The 17868-nt window shown below is 45.7% G+C and overlaps 1 protein-coding gene and 1 long non-coding RNA gene across 3 annotated transcripts in view; one reads left to right on the plus strand and one right to left on the minus strand.

Annotated features, from left to right (window-relative positions):
- The window catches only part of LOC140421475 (uncharacterized), an 856937-nt gene that overhangs the window by 825479 nt on the left and 13590 nt on the right, over positions 1-17868 (plus strand). The window lies entirely within an intron of this gene.
- LOC140421503 (uncharacterized) lies at positions 1304-11188 on the minus strand. Its single transcript, XR_011946857.1, has 2 exons — positions 10996-11188; positions 1304-3858 (listed from the first exon to the last, which is right to left on the minus strand). It is a non-coding gene; the product is annotated as an uncharacterized lncRNA (long non-coding RNA).

Genomic DNA, 17868 nt, shown 5'->3' on the forward strand with positions numbered 1-17868 from the left:
AATCACTGGCTGTACCTGCAGACTAACTTGGGATCAGGCACCCCAATCCCTCTGTATCTCAAGAGTTCTGCAATCTCTCTCCATTTAAATAATATTGTTTTATTTAATACTTCCTGACAAAGTGGACATTTTCCCAAGTTATGCTCAGTCTATCAGTTTTTTGCCCACTCATTTAACCTGTTTGTGGTCCTTGGCAGAGTCCTTAAATCCACTTCACAAATTACTTTCCAACCGGACTTTGAGGCATCAGAAAATTTAGCCGCCAGGCATTCAATCCCATCATCCAACACATTCATACAGATTGTAAATGGTTGGGAGCCCAGCACTGATCCTGGTGACATTCCACTTGTCACATCTTACCAACCCAGAAATGACCCATTTATACCTACTGGCTGCTTCCTGCTCGCTAACCAATCCTCTATCCATGCTGATATGTTGCCCCCACACCATGAGCTCTTATTTTGTGTAATAACCTTTGATGTGGCACCTTGGGAAATCCCTTCTGGAAATCCAGATAAAGCACATCTACAGGTTCCCCTTTATTGACATCCCTTGTTACTTCCTCAGAGAACCTTGATAAATTAGTCAGTCACGATTGATTCCCTCAACCCAATTTTCAAACACTGTGTCAAAAGAAAATTCAAATCTCCTCTACCCCTCTGGCTCCTTTGCCAATTACCTGAGAGGGACTCACTTTCTGTTAAAGAGCCTGTCAATCCCTTTCACCCATTTTCCCGAAAGTGAACACATTTAATCAGGAAAAGTCCAACAAATTCAAATATTTTCCTGTTAAAAGTTTATTCACGAAACAGAACATGGTTAAAAAATCTAACAGAAAATTACTTGAGGATCAAAGACAACCAGAGTAACAGGATGTTCACAATGTTCTGGTCCCAAATGGTTTCCCTTCGGCTCCTCTGTACCCTGTTCCCGTGACTACCCGCTTTGGACACGGGCACTGAACCCTGGGCGTTGCATCACCGTCAGCCCTGGTCACCCTCACCCCTGAACCCTGATTGGTTGGAGGTGCAGTTCCCAGTCAGTCCTCCAGCACATTCCTGTCTCTATTAGCGACGCCCATGGCAGTTCCCCAACTGGGGCACAGGTCCCGTTATTCTCAGCTAAATTCAGCCATCAGCTCCATCACCTGGCTGTCACTGACACGAGCAATAGAGACAGAAAGGTGCCCGAGGCTCAAATAGGAAGACAAAACTTGTGGATTAGGACCCCCATAAATGTCAGCAACTTTCTTAGAAAAAAATCAAATTCCCAGTCAACAAATTAAAGGATCACACGACGGGACTTCAAGTTTTATGACTTTTAATGCAACAAACAAACAAACTAGAAGCTACTTCAACTCGGAAAATTACACAGTAAAGTACAAAATAGAACTTTGTCCTGTTACACAATCTAAAATCACATTCCAAGATTATAGTTACTCTGTCCTGGAAGTCGAAACTGAATTGTCTCAGAACCTGTCCAAAATGATGACCCCTTCCAGAGGATTTACTTCCGTTCTTCGACTAAGACACCGAGGAAAAAAAAGAATAGAATAGAATGTGAACTGGCAAAATACATGAAAATGGATTGTAAAAGCTTCTGTGGCTACGTAAAAAGGAAACATTTGGCTTGGACAAAAGTTTTGTCCGTTCCAGATAGAGTCAGGAGAATTTAGAATGAGGAATCGAGATCTCTACAGCCTCCTCGTTCAACACTCTGGGATGTGGATCAGCTTTTGGAGTTTTATTCACTTTCAGCCCCATTAATTTCTCCAGTACGACTTTTTCACCAATACTAATCTCCACCAGTCCCTTGGTTCTCTGGTGTTTTGGGGACAATTTCTGTATCTTCCTCTGTGAAGACAGACACACATTGTTCAGTTTCTCTGCATTTCCTTACTCCCCATTATAAACTCTCCTGTCTCTGCCTGGAATGGACCCACATTGGTCTTTGCTAATCTTTTCCTTTTCACATTCCTGGAGAAGCTTTTCCAGTCAGTTTTTATGTTTCTTGCCAGTTTGCTCCCATCAGTTTCTTGGTCCCCCTTTGCTGAATTCTAATGGATCTCATGGAATCTTTAACTTTTCTTGTTAGCCACGGTTACATCACTTTTCCTGTTAGATTTTTGTTCCTTAAAGGAATCTATATTTGTTGTATATATGTGAAATAAAAGTTGCAAAAATCCCAGAGGTCCATAGGCTGCTCTCACCTTTGACAGAGAGAGAGCTGACTGGAGGTGATTTAACCTGAGGGTCAGCACACCTCAGGCGAGGGGCCTGGTTGAGAAGGCGGGGCCTTCATGAATAAACTCAGCCGGTACGGGAGTTGAATCCGCACTGTTGGCTTTGCTCTGCATCACGAACCAGTCGTCCAGCCAACTGAGCTAACTGACCCCTGATAAATATGTAATCATTCCTGAAATATTAGGTACTCCTTGTACCAATCAGTTTCCCAGTCCACCTCAGGCAACTTGCCCCTCATACCCTGATAGTTTTCTTCTGTGAGGAACGCCCAGATAACATAAACAAAAGAACCCTGTAACCACCCAGGCCCATCTCCATGGCAACATGGCTTTGGGGGGGTTCCGAACAGAAATGGAAACAAAATATCTTCAACTTCCAAACATCCATTCACTCTATGATCCTTGTGCAATTTGAAGCCAGGTATTAGCAACAAGGCTCAAAGTGCATCTGCCCACTGGAGGCAAAGTGGTGAGACCGGCCAGTCCAGCAGAAAGAAACCCTCCGACCATCCCCACTGACCACCTGTCAGAATGAACAAAATGCAGTCCTGGGTGTAGAGCAGAAACAATAACAGCAGAATCCAACCCCTGTAATCAATTGTGAAATTGTTGGTGTCACTGCAGGTCCGATCAAGCATGCAATCCCGTCTCACATTGAGAGGTGGGCGGCGTCTCCCCAGTGTGAACTCGCTGGTGTGACTGCAGGTTGAATGCTCGAGTAAATCCTTTCCCACACTGAGGGCAGGTGAATGGCCTCTCCCCAGTGTGAACTCACTGGTGTCTTCGCAGGTGAGATAATTGAGTAAATCCTTTCCCACATTGAGAGCAGGTGAATGGCCTTTCCCCAGTGTGAACTCGCTGATGTATTTGCAGGGTGGATGAATCACTGAATCTTTTTCGACACTGAGGGCAGGTGAATTGCCTCTCCCCAGAGTGAACTCGCTGATGTCTCGGCAGGTTGGATGAATCATTGAACCCCTTCCCACACTGAGAGCAGGTGAAGGGTCTCTCCCCAGTGTGAACTCGCTGATGTGTCTGCAGACTGGATAACTGAGTCAATCCCTTACCACATTTTGAGCAGGTGAATGGCGTCTCCCCAGTGTGAACTCGCTGGTGTGTCTGCAGGCTGGAGAACTGTGTGAATCCCTTACCACACTGAGAGCAGGTGAACGGTCTCTCCCCAGTGTGACTGCGTCGATGAGTCTCCAGCTGAGATGGGAATCTGAATCCCTTCCCACAGTCCCCACATTTCCACGGTTTCTCCATGTTTTGGGTCCCCTCGTGTCTCTCCAGATTGGACAGTCAGCGGAAGCCTTGTCTGCACGCAGACCATGTGCACTGTCTCTCCTCACTGTGAATAGTGTGATGTTTTTTCAGGCTGTGTCACACCTTGAAGTTCTTTCCACAGTCAGTTCACTGGAACACTCTCACTCGGGTGCGTGTTGTGTGGCTCTCGGTGCTTTTCCAGTCACACTGATGTTTCAAATCTTAAGAAGCTGACAGTTTGGGTAAATGTTTCTCCTTCTTGATTCAAAGGCCTAAGGAATCGAGTGACTCAGTCAGATCGAGACTTGACTGTTTAGATTTCTGTCTGTAATTCCTCTTCGTTGAATATCCTGTAAAAAAAATACAAAATTCATCACTGTCAGTACAGGATAGAAACTCAGAAGAATAATTCTAATTAAATGGAACATATTTTCCTCTCTCTTATTCCCCGAAAGCTGTAAATCTCCATCCCACACACTCCCTCCATTCTCACTCTGCTGTATCTAATATTCACCCTCCCTATTCTCCTGAAGGTGCTGATTCAGGCTGATTGACAGATCCAAGCTCACAGCTTCCTGTCCAGGAGATCAGAAAAAATATGAGCTGCAGTCGACCATTCAGCCCATCGAGCCTGAACCAGTCAATGGGATCATTGGCCGATCTACCTCAGCACCGTTTTCCCACACTATCCCCATATCCCTCGATATCTTCAATATCTAGAAACCTATCAATCTGTGACTTGAAAATACTTAATGACTGAAGCACCAGAATCCTCGGGGGTAGAGAATTCCAAACCTTCATAAAGAAATCCCTTCTCATTTCAACTTTCTCTCCATCTATCTGCCAGTTCCCGATAACACTCAACATCCTCATCAATCAGAAATCTGTCTGTGGTGGGTGTCGGGCATGTGCTGCGGGAGCTGCTTTTCCGCAGGTTCTGGTGCCACTAACCTATAATCTGTCACTTATCCTGATTGCCCGCCACTCATCTACCTAATCCTTGAATTCATATTTGTTATGATGTCTTTGGAAGACTCAGAGTTTGGTTTGGTAGGATTATGCCAGTAAAAGTGAAGAAATGCGTCGATAAAACAGCGCAGGTGGATTCAGCGGGAATGGCCAGCCTTTTCAACATGACGGCCTGACCCTCAGGAGGTCTCACCCTCTCCGGGGCTCTCTCAGAAGCGGTGAAAATTATAACTGCCGACATTATCCCTGTTATTGACCAGAGGCGGAGTGTGCTGCCTCAATATCTATGAGCTCATGAGGACCGGAGGAAAGAATCCTGAACGTTCTGCAAGGTGCCTCCTCGACGGAGGCAAGAATTCAATCCTTTGAAAACCAGCCGCGTGGCTGGCGGAGATCCTGGAGGACTTGGGAGAACCGAGGGTCGGAGAACGAACATCCGAGTCATTGCCTGTCAGATGGTCATTATCGAATTTACAGTGTAGGAGGCCACTTGGCCCATCGAGTCTGCACCTTGGAAACAGCACCCCAACCAAGCCCATACCTCCACCCCATCCCCATAACCCAGTAACCCCACCTAACATTTTATTTGGACACTGAGGGCAATTTATCGTGGCCAATCCACCGAACCTGCATATCTTTGGACTGTGGGAGGAAACCGGAGCACCCGAAGGAAACCCACGTTGACACGGGGAGAACGTGCAGACTCTGCACAGTCAGTGACCCAAGCCGGGAATCGAACCTGGAACCCTGAAGCTGTGAAGCTACAGTGCTAACCATTGTGCTACTGTGCTGCCTATAAATTATGTTATTTTCTGTCCATTTAGTGTGGAGGGTAAGGCTCCCGTTAGGTTCTTTGAGGACCGACTTCCATGTTTTCTCAGCTGGATGTGAAGCCTGGGCGTTTCAAATTAGAAAGGGTGCAACGTATCCTGTCTCTTGAGGGTGAGGGATAGTTTTCATCCCAGGCCTGTAATCATTCACTTCCACAATTTGAAAGATCGGCAGAAGGTCCTGGAGACGGGTACGGTGAGGTGGCGTCTGGCTCCAGGAGGGAGTGAAGATTTACTTCTTCCAGGACTTTTCGGCAGCAACAGAAACGAAGCGTCGAGACTTCGATGAAGTTCAAAGGCAGCTCAAGGCTGTGGGGAGTGAATTACGTCAGGCTTTATCCTGCAACCCGAAAAATGGTATCGAACAACTCCGTCAAGTCTTTCAATAATCCAACTATTGCCTTGGTCTTCATCAAATCCATAAACGGCAAGGATCTGGAGAGATGGTTTGCAGCTTGGACTAACTCAGGTTCTAATCCGGACTCTTTCCCCATCATGGTGTTGTCTGAATTTCAGAACCACAGAAATTCACATCGGGACAGGAGTAGGCCATTCAGCCCCTCGAGTCTGTCCTGCCATTTAATGAGATGATGGCTGATCTGTGACCTAACTCCATATCCCTGAATATCTTTGCTGAACAAAAGTCTATCTATTTCAGATGTAAAATTAACAACTGATCCAGCTTCAACTGCTGTTCGTGGGAGAGAGTTCCAAACCTCTCCCACCCTGTGTGTGAAGAAGTTCTTCCTAACATCTCTACTGAACGGTCTAGCCCTGATTTTTAGACACTGATCCCCAGTTTTAGAACCTCCAACCAGTGGAAATAGTTTATCTTCATCGACCCTGTCTTTCCCTGTTAATATCATAAATACTTCAATCAGATCACACCTTAATCTTCTAAATTCTAGCAAAAACAGGCCTAATTTGTGTAATCTCTCCTCATAACCCAACCCCTGTAGTCCAGGTATTGTGGGGTATCGTCTTAGTAAACCTGTGTTTCATTCCCTCCAAGGCTAAAATATCTTCCCTAAGGTGTGGTGCGCAGACCTGCTCTCAGTTCTCCAAGTGGGGTCTTGTACAGCTGCAGCATAACCTCTGAGTCTTTATACTCCAATCCTCCAGATAGGCGGCATGGTTGTACAGTGGTTAGCACTGCTACCTCACAGCTCCAGGGTCCCAGGTTCAATTCCGACCTCGGGTGACTGTCTGTGTCGAGATTTTACTTTCTCCCCGTGTGTGCGTGGGTGTCCTCCGGGTGCTCCGGTTTCCTCCCACTGTCCAAAGATGGGCAGGTTAGGTGGGTTGGCCATGCTAAATTGCCCCTTAGTATCCAAAAGGTTAGGTGGGGTTACGGGGAAAGGGTGGAATTTGGGCTTAGGCAGGGTGCTGTTTCCAAGGGCCGGTGCAGACTCGATGGTCCGAATGGCCTCCTTCTGCTCTGTATATTCTCTGATTCTATGTAAATGCCAGCATTCCATTCGCCTTTTTGATTATTTTCTGCCCTTGTTCCTGGCAGTTTAGGGATCTGTGCATCTCAACCCCCACACTCTTCGCCATCCACTGTACTTAACCTCTTTCCATTTAGAAAATATTCTGTTCTATTCTTTGTTGGTTCAAAACGTATAACTTCACACTTCATAGATCATAGAATTTACAGTGCAGAAGGAGGCCATTTGGCCCATTGAGTCAATTGCAGTTGTAATCGAGTTGATTACATGGAATTCCATTTGTCACAATTTTGCCCATTCACCTAGTCTGTCAATATCTCCTTGCAATTTGATGCCATCATCTAGGCTGTCCATGATGCCATCTAACTTTGTATCATCAGCAACAGTGAAGAGGCCCTTCTGCCTATTGAGTCTGCACCGACACTGGCAAAACACCTGACCGACCTGATTCCATTTGCCAGCACTTGACCCATAGCCTTGAATGTTATGACCTGCCAAGTGTTCACCCAGGTACTTTTTAACCCGCCTCTCCCACCCTTCCAGGCAGTGCATTCCAAACCGTCACCACCCTCTGGGTAAAAAGTTTATTTCTCAAAACCCCCCTAAACCTCCTGCCCCTCACCATGAGCTCGTGTCCCCTCGTGACTGACCTTCAACTGAGGGGAACAGCTGCTCCCTATCCACCCTGTCCAAGCCCCTAATAATCTTGTACACCCCAATAATCTTGTACACCTTGATCAGGTCACCCTCCCCCCCACCCCCACCCCCACCCTTCTCGGCTCCAATGAAAACAACCCAAGCCTATAGCATAACCCAGAAAATTAAAAGGAAAATCCAGGATAATCCAGGAAGTTACAATCTGGTGAACTTTACGTCAGTGGTAGGGAAATTATTGGAGAGGATTCTTCGAGACAGGATTTGCTGCCATTTTGAAGCACATGGACGTACCAGCGAGAGGCAGCATGGTTTGTGAAGGAGAGACTGTGTCTCACTAGCTTGATCAAGTTTTTCGAGGAAGTGATGGAGATGATTGATGAAGGTAGTAAGACCCTTGGCAGACTGGTACAGAAGGTGAAGTCACACAGGATCAGAGGTGATAAGATCGGTATAGCACTGGCTCGGTCATAGACGACAAAGGATAGCAGTAGAAGGGTGCTTTTCTGAATGGATGGCTGTGACCAGTGGTGTTCCGTAGGGATCAGTGCTGCGACCTGTGTTGTTTGTAGTATATATAAATGATTTGGAGGAAAATGTAATTGCTTTGATTAGTAAGTTTGCAGACGACACAAAGATGGTGGAATTGCGGATAGCGATGTGGACTGTCAGAGGATTCTGCAGAATATAGATCTGTTGGAGACTTTGGTGGCAAAATGGCAGATGGAGTTTATTCCAGACAAATGTGAGGTAATGTATTTTGGAAGGTCTAATACAGGGAGGGAAATATACAGTAAATGGCAGAACCCTTAAGAGTATTGACAGGCAGAGGGATCTAGGTGTACAGGTCCACAGGCCACTGAAAGGGCATCGTAGGTGGAGAAGGTAGTTAAGAACACAAATGGCATGCTTGCCTTCATTGGCCGGGGAATTGAGTTTAAAAATTGGCAAGTCATGTTGCAGACTTACAGAACCTCAGTGAGGCCACACTTGGAATATAGTGTTCAATTCTGGTTGCCATACAACCAGAAAGATGTGGAGACTTTGGAGAGGATACAGAAAGGATTTACCAGGATGTTGCCTGGTATGGAGGGCATTAGCTATAAGGATGGGTTGGAGATACTTGGTTTGTTCTCACTGGAAGACGGAGGTTGAGGGGCGACCTGATAGAAGTCTACAAAATTATGAGGGGCATGGACAGTGAAGATGGTCAGAAACTTTTTTCCAGGGTGGAAGAGTCAATTACTGGGAGACACAGGTTTAAGGTGTGAGGGGCAAAGTTTAGAGGGGCTGGCTTAGCACACTGGGCTAAATCGCTGGCATTTAAAGCAGACCAAGGCAGGCCAGCAGCACGGTTCGATTCCCGTACCAGCCTCCCCGAACAGGCGCCGGAATGTGGCGACTAGGGGCTTTTCACAGTAACTTCATTGAAGCCTACTCGTGACAATAAGCGATTTTCATTTTCATTTCATTTCATGTACGAGGGAAGTTTTTTTTACAGAGAGGGTAATGGGTGCCTGGAACTCACTGCCAGAGGTGCTGGTGAAAGCAGGTACGATAGTGACATTTAAGGGATGTCTTGACAAATACATGAATAGGTTGGGAATAGAGGAATATAGACCCCGGAGGAGTAGACGGCTTTAGGTCAGACGGGCAGCATGGTCGGTGCAGGCTTGGGAAGGCCGAAGGTTCAGGCTTGGGAAGGCCGAAGGTTCAGGCTTGGGAAGGCCGAAGGTTCAGGCTTGGGAAGGCCGAAGGTTCAGGCTTGGGAAGGCCGAAGGTTCAGGCTTGGGAAGGCCGAAGGGCCTGTTCCTGTGCTGAACGTTTCTGTGCTCTTTGTTTGTTCTATCCAACCTCTCTTCATAACTAAAATGTTCCATCCCATGCAACCTCCTCTGCACTGTCTCCAATCACATCCTTCCTATAATGTGGCGAGCAGAAATGCTCACAGTAATGTCCCATCTGCCTTTTTCACCACCCTATTAACCTGCCCTTCCACGTTCAGAGATCTCTGGACAAACTTGCCAAGGTCCCTTTGTTGCTCAGAACTTCCCAGTGTCATGCTGCTCATTGAATACTTCCTGGTCACATTACCCCTTCCAAAGTGTGTCACCTCACTTTTTAGGTTTCAATTCCATTTGACCATCCCGTTTATATCTTCCTGTTACCTCACTGTTAACCACCCGGCCAAGCTTTGAGTCACTCGCAAGTCTCCCACGTGGGATCTTGTCAAATGCTTTATTGAAATCCATGTATACTGCATCAACTGCACAAACCCCATCTACACACCAGGTCACATGCTCAAAAAATGCAATCAAATTTGTTCAGCATTACCTCCCTCTGCCAGTGTCATGCTGACTATTCCTGATCAAACCTCGCCAAGTGGAGATAAGAGTGCATCAGAATTTTCTCCAATAGTTTCCCTGCCACTGACATGGGGCTCACTAGTCTGCAGTTACCTGGCTTATCTCCACAAACGTTCTTTTTTTCTTTAATTTAGAGTACCCAATTGTTTTTTTTCCAATTAAGGGGCAATTTAGCATGGCCAATCCACCTAACCTGCACATCGTTGGGCTGTGGGGGTGAAACCCACGCAGACATGGGGAGAATATGCAAACTCCACACAAACAGTGACCCAGGGCCAGGATTCAAACCTGGATCCTCAGCACCGCAGTCCCAGTGCTATCGACTGCACCACATGCCGCCCCTTCTACAATCTTTCTTAAATAGTAGGACCACATTAGCTGTCCCCGTGGCCAGAGCGGAATTAAAACTTTGGGTCAGAGCCCATGAAATCTCCTCCCTGTCTCCCACAGCATCAAATTGGGATTCTAATACAGGTGGGAATTCCACAATTCATCCAGACTTAGTAATCTAATAATTTTATGGGCGGCACAGTAGCATTGCTGCTTCACGCACCAGGGACCTGGATTCGATTACGGCTTGGGTCACTGTCTGTTTGGAGTCTGCATGTTCTCCCCGTGTCTGCATGGGTTTCCTCCGGGTGTCCCGGTTTCCTCCCACAAGTCCTGAAAGACAAGCTTGTTAGGTGAATTGGACATTCTGAATTCTCCCTCTGGGAACCTGAACAGGCGCCGGAGTGTGGCGACTAGGGGATTTTCAGTCACTTCATTGCAGTATTCATGTAAGCCGACTTGTGAAATGAAATGAAAATCGTTTATTGTCACAAGTAGGCTTCAAATGAAGTTACTGTGAAAAGCCCCGAGTTGTCACATTCCGGCGCCTGTTCAGGGAGACTGGTACGGGAATTGAACCATGCTTAGTCTGCTTTAAAAGCCAGCTCTTTAGCCCTGTGCTAAACTAGCCCCTAATAATAAAGATTATTATAATTTAAGCCTACTTGTGACAATAATAAAGATTATTGTGAATGGGCCAAAGAGCCTCTTTCCGTGCTGTAAAGAGAGGGAATGAATGAGAAGGAGTTTATAGAGAAACTGCCAAAGCCACAACATTCACCAGCTCGGAGGACACACCTTAGCTCCCTTTCCAATCTGAAAGCAGCCTGAGCTGGATTTACATTCCCCTTAATTGATCATTGCTGGGTGATAATCCTGTACTTCCTCACCTCACACCACTGTGACAGCACCTTCACTACACAGACTGCAGCAACTGACCAAACATCACCTTCCCAGTTATTCCTGAAGGCACCACCTTCCCAACCTGGCCCCTTGCCTGAGGTGTGGTGATCCTCAGGTCACATCACCGCCGGTCTGCTCTCTCCCGGGACCAGGCCCTGGTTCACAGCCGCCATCTTGGGGAAACAGAGCGCAGGCGCTGGCGTCTTGGTGATGCAACAGCGAGTGGGCGGGACCTGAAGGTTTCTGTTCCCAGCCGGGTCCTAATGCTCATCAAACATATCAGGGACCAGATTTTTAAAACGTTTCACCCACTCCCAGGCTGAACCTGATGTTTGTCGCCTGGAGGTCCCGTGGGTCACGGATACATTGAGTGTGAGAGTCTGCAGCCTCTTTATAGCTACCTGAAGGGGGTTATGTTACGTTTGATTACATTTCGCGGACTTTCCAGTCCATTATCAGGATGTTTGTGTGATATTTTCTTACTCTCTGATTGATTTTTTAAAATTTAAAATACATTTCAGCAGCAAGCTTACTGGTGATTTTTAACTGATAGAAGGTTATTTATTATCACACTATTTCCTGCATCTTTGAACATCTCAGTCTCTCTTCTCTTTCACAACCACTGACACATACACAGAAATTAGGTACAGGTCAAGTTGAAGCTGTAATGATGAAAATGGAATCTAGACTGCAATCGTTATATCGCTGCAGGCCTCTTCTTGTTGAGCTGATCCTTTAGTTGGAGTGAAGCGTTTTTAGAAACAAATGATTCTTATGAGTCTCTGAAGCTTCTTGTAGATGAATAGCCAGGAGGTTGGTTCTCAGGTGGGCTTGGAAACTGGAATAAGTTCAGTACTGTGGCTGCACTGGGAGACATTCAGCTCCGCTGGTTCAGCTGGTTCCTGGTGCTCCAGATGCTTCTCACACACACATTCGCTTTGTTCAGGGTTTATTATACTGCATCCCTGACAATTAACTGCAGAGTTAAAACTTTGGGACCCAGAATACTCCGATACAATAGCAGTTTACGATGCTCACTCACGCTTATCTCTGCCCCAATTCGAGCTCATTCTCCAGTGTTCAATTTGACACTTGGAGACCAACACTCCAGAGATTTCATATTCCTCAAATACTGGTTCATCCCGACACAACAAGACATTTAAACTTCACAGGTGGCTGCAAACTTTCCTTATTCAGATCCGTGTTTAACTAAATATTGGTCACAGAATCGAATATTGCCCACAGTTTAATGTCCATAATAACATGTTAAGTTGCAGCCATCTTGGCAGAGTTTGTGGATCTTACAGTCTATAATATCTAGTATCCTTGTGCTGAGCGTGACATCCTGAATCTACTCTTGGGTCTGATTAAAACAGTGCATTGTAGGTGGGTGGGATCGGCGGCACGGCAGCAAAGTGGTTAGCACTGTTGCTTCACGGGTCCCAGGTTCGATTCCCAGCTTGGATCACTGTCTGTGCGGAGTCTGCACGTTCTCCCCGTGGGTTTCCTCCGGGTGCCCTGGTTTCCTCCCACAAGTCCCGAAAGACGTGCTGTTAGGTGCATTGGACATTCTGAATTCTCCCTCTATATATCTGAACAGACGCCGGAATGTGGCAACCAGGGGCTTTTCACAGTAACTTCATTGTAGTGTTAATGTATGCCTACTTATGACAATAAAGAGTATTATTATTATGGAGGGGGTGGGTGGTTACTCTGGCAGCCGACTTCTGTTCTGTGGTCTTGTCTATTCCCAGTGGCCCTGCAGAGGGAGCATCCGATATCCACCGGAATGCTTGACACCTTCCACAACCAGTGGATACCTCAGCGGACAGAGTGTTTCAGAGACACTGTGAACAATATTCTGGTCCAGTTAGGAAGGTTCCTACACTTTTGTTGGGACTTCTAGCTGATTTTGGTCTTTTATTTTGACTGGACCACGTGCTTGGGCAAAGCAAGAGAGGAAAGAAGGTTCGATAGAAACTAGAATGATCTGTTGTGAATTTCTATCCTATTCTTACAGTGATCATTTTTGTAAACTTCTTTTTCATGCATTAGAATGGGAGGATTGGCAGCTGGACAACTCGAACCAAATATAACATCGAAATCTGACAGTCACTCAATTCATTAGGATTTAAATATCACAAACTGTCAATGTGCTTGTCTGTTCTGACTGTGGGAAGTGATTTCAAACATCAGTGTGACTGGAAAAGCCCCGAGACACACACCCACCTGAGTGAGGGTGTTCCAGTGAACTGACTGTGGAAACATCAGTGTGACTGGAAAAGCACCGAGACTCACGCAACACACACCTGAGTGAGGGTGTTCCAGTGAACTGACTGTGGAAAGAGCTTTAACCAGTTACACAGCCTGAAAAATCATCGTGTTTCCACTTGTGGGAAAGTCTAGGACCAAAGGGCATAATCTCAGAGGAAGGGGGTCTCAAATTTAGGACAGCGATGAGGAGACATTTCTTCTCTCAGAGGGCAGTGAATCTGTGGAATTCTTTAACTGGCATTCTGTCTCTGGAGTTGACCAAAATAAGGCAAAGGTGAAGGTGTCGTTACCCGGATTGCCCGCTTGGTGGCGCGGTGGCTCTTTCACTGGGGCCTTGAGTTCAGAAACATCCCAGACAGGACTGGTGAGAAATATCTGTCTGGGAAAGGGGAGAAAACTGTGTAATCGGGGAAATGGCGCGCTGCCGAAGGACCTTAGAGAAAGGAGTTCAGCAAAGTCTTATTTTCTTCATTTTTCATTTAATATTTATTACAATTTCAGAGAAAATATTACAGAAAAGCTTATTTTGAATTAACAAAAGGGAACATAACGATTGAGGGTCACACTGAGAACAGAACACATGCCCTCTGAGCTGCCAAATGTATGTACAACTGTAGCAGACACAAGAAAGAGAGAACAGGAACACATAAACAGGAACAACATAAAGGGAAGGCAACTGTTGTAAATAAGGTACCAGATAAGTTACTTATTTAGGCATAACATTGAGAGAAATTATTAGCTACAATTACATTACAGCCAAAATTATCTCGTACATTTCAAACTGAAAAACAGAAATACTGTCCATGATTGTTTCAGTTACAGATTCAGAATAATTAACTGAGAGGATTTTACTGTGAGAGGCACCAAGAGGAGATATTGTATTTCTGTCACACACAGACCATAATAAACAGCTGAGGAAAATCTACAGCGCCCGAAAGTCAACCGATCACTTGATCTGTAAAAGAGAGAGAAAATGACGAAGCAGATGTTTATGATCTGGGACATTGATGTTAGAGTTTTTAATCAATCAAACATTTAGAGATTTTTGAAACGACTTCTGTCAGTTTGAAGTGTGAGTGGATTGAATCTTCTCACCTTCACCAGAGTGACTGCAGCGCTGTAGGAAATGCTCAGGAAGAACAGGGTGATGAATGTGGAAGCGGTCGTCCAGATGTTCCCGTTATCATCCTCATAGTCTTCAGTCCAGGTGTGGTCTGTGGTATCTACGGGGATCGAGCAAATAAATATAATCAGATTGTTTATTAATCCAGGATATATTTTGAATATTCTCGCTTCATTTTCTCCCGCTGCTAATTCATTCTTCAATATATTTGTCATTGCATATCTACTGTTGAGTTCATGATACTCAGAAATCGATCTCCTTAACTTTTTTCTTCCAATTAAGGGGCAAGTGAGCATGGCCAATCCACCTACCCTGCACATCTTTGGGTTGTCGGGGTGAGACCCACGGGTCACGGAGAAACTCCACTGGGACAGAGACCCAGGAGCGGGATGAACCCCAGGTCCATGGTGGCGTGAGGCAGCAGTGCTAACCACTATGACACCGTGCCGCCATTGCCTGACGTTTGTGTTTGTTCCTTAGCTTTTGTGTCTGTGTAGATGCGAAATTCGTGTTTTGCTTTACTCTTCTTTTGTGTGTCCCGATGTCTTTATAAGTGTCACTGTGTGTGTTCATGTGTCAATGAGTGTTGATCTGTGTATTTGTGTGTCAGCGCCTGTCTGTGAACTTTGTTTATCTTCTGTCAGTGTAAATATGAGTGTTTATTGTGTGTGTTTGTGTGTTGAAATGTATGTTTATATATTAATGCCTGTGTTAATATAAGTTTATACTTCCCTGCCTAGTAATGAAAGTGTTAATGTGTCTTTATACGTTCAACATGCATGTCAGTGTCTTAATGTTTGTGTCTGGATAAGTGCGTTTGTGTGTTTGTTGATGTGTGTATTTCATCATAGAATCATCATCATATAATCCCTACTGTGCCGAACGAGGCCATTTGGCCCATTGAGTCTGCACCGACCCTCCGAAAGAGCACTCTACCTGGACGCATGCCCCTGCACTATCCCCAGAACCTCGTAACACCATCTAACGTTGTGGGCACTAAGTGGTAATATAGCATGGCCAATCCACCTAACCTGCACATGCTTGGACTGTGGGAGGAAACCGGAGCACGCAGTGGAAACAGGAATAGACCCGGGAGAACGTGGAAACTCCACACCGACAATCACCCGAGGCTGGAATTGAACCCGGGTTTATGGCGCTGTGAGGCAGCAGTGCGATCTATGCGTTGATGGTTGTTTCTAACTATCTATTGATGTGTATTGATGACCCCATGTGTATTCATGTGTGTTCGTGTCAATGTGTGTACGAATCTGCTAATATGGTCCACGTGTGCCCATTAGTGTGTTAATGTGGATTATTGTCTCTGTTTGAATGGAAATATTTCTGTCATCGTGAAATTCTGCTAATGTATATGTTATTGGTTACATTTGTGTTTCATATTCTTCTGTCAGCCTACTTGTCTGGTTTTATGTGTTTGTGTACCTGTGTGGACATGTGGCTGTATGTGTCTGTTTGTGTACATTTGTGTAGCCGCTTGTGTGTGGATTTGTGTGTGTATGTGCACGTGTGTCTGTGTGTGTATGAACATGTGTCTTTTTGTGTTTATGTGCATGTTTGTGAATTTTTGCGCATGTTTGCGTGTGTTTTTGTGTCAAAATATGTGTGGTTCGTTGTGCGTGGGTGTATATTCATGCATGTGTTTCTATGTGTGTGTCTATATGTGTGTTTGTGTCTACGCGTGAGCGTGTGTGGGTCTGTGTGCATGTATGTGTAGTGTTTGTGTCTTAATCTGTCTGTGTATTTGTATCATTGATTATTGATACCGATGTAGAATATGTTGAACTTTCTGCTTATAAATGTGTTTTCTGTGAGTTGCAAGCTGACATCAGGTGACCTAATGCAAAAATACAAGGAGGTGCCTCAGGAGAGAACAGTGAAAGCCCAGGGAGAATTCAATCACCAGTCTGGATTTGGATTATGGGGAATCGGTTTTAGCATACTGATAAGACGAACAAGAGTGCTAAAACAATTATGTTGCACAAATAGATACTTTCAGAACATCTTTGTCATTGTGGCCTTTTAAACCCTTCAGCCAGTAAGCTACATGCCGTCTTGTAATGTCAGTAACTGAGTTCTTAGTCTAGAGAAGGGTTTACTTCCAAACTCCCTGCTTGGGGACTGGGAAGATATTGAGTTAATAATCTCCCTCTCTCTGGTCAGCTCAGCAAATTGCCTTTGGGTTCTCCCTGCTGGAGGTGGAGATAGAGGGAGTTCACTCATCACCTTCCTCCTCTTTTGGTCGAGAATGTGGAGGTAAAATGGGTTAGTATTGCCCCTTTGCTCTCTTTGTTGGGGAAGTGTGGGTACAGTGGATTAAATAATGCCGCTCCACTCATTGTTGGAAGCGGGTGTACAGTGGGTTAACTAATGCCCCTCCCCCTCTCTCTGTTGGGGAAGGGGGCGCACAGTGGATTACCTAACGCCCCTCCCCCTTACTCTGTTGGGGAAGTGGGGAGACAGTGGAGTAACTAATGCCTCTCCCCCTCTCTGTTGGGTAAGTGGGGTGCAGTGGATCGACTAATGCCCCTCCCCCTCTCTTTGTTGGGGAAGTGGGGAGACAGTGGATTAACAATTTCCCTTTCCCCTCTCTTTGACTGGGGATTGTTGGTCCATGTTTCTGTGTGACCCTCAATTCAGTTCCCAGTGGGTGTGATACAGCAATTTAAATCTGACATTAATTTTAATGGGATGGACAATGGGAGAAGCAGGAACACCGAGATCTAAATGTGATGGGTTTGTTTGTCTGAAATGGGGAATTGTCCGATTTCTCCTCAGCCGGAGGAAAGTAAACTAATCCTGTAATGAATGAGTTTCATTCTGTCTCTAACCCAGGGTGCATCTGACCTGGGAGCTCTGGTTGTATCAGACCTGGGGCTGAGACCTGTAGAAATCCGGGTCTCATTGAACAGATCTAATATCAGCAAAGTGGAAGCTCCATTAATTAAGCGGCTGTACATTTAAATCACAATTGGAGGAAAAAGTTTTTATTATTTTTATTTTAGTTCGAAATGCAATTGACAGATTCTCATTGACATGAATTGACGGTGTCCATCAGAGCGAGGGAAATGTTCACAAAACTCGGTTTACCGCTGGATTTATCAACCGTTCTGTTGATGATCTTCAAGGGGATGGCTTCATGTCCCACCACACAGGAGTAAGAAGCGCCGCTGGCCCACTCCTCCGCTGCAATGGATAACAGGCTGTACATGAAGAAGGAGCTATTGCCGTTCTCCGCCATCACCTCGGTGATCTTGTAGTTCCCGGGATTCACCGGCTTGTCATTGACGGTCCACTTGACGAAGATCTCTCGGGGGGAGAAACCTCTCACTAAGCAGCTGAGGGAGACGAATCTCTGAGCGGAGACGTCTTCAGCCGAGGGCAGGAGGACAGAGACGGACGGTTCCCGCGGGTTGGGATCTGCAGAAAATGTACAATAAATGTGAGT

This window comes from Scyliorhinus torazame, chromosome 5 (genome assembly GCF_047496885.1).
Source record: "Scyliorhinus torazame isolate Kashiwa2021f chromosome 5, sScyTor2.1, whole genome shotgun sequence".
Lineage (NCBI taxonomy): Eukaryota > Metazoa > Chordata > Chondrichthyes > Carcharhiniformes > Scyliorhinidae > Scyliorhinus > Scyliorhinus torazame.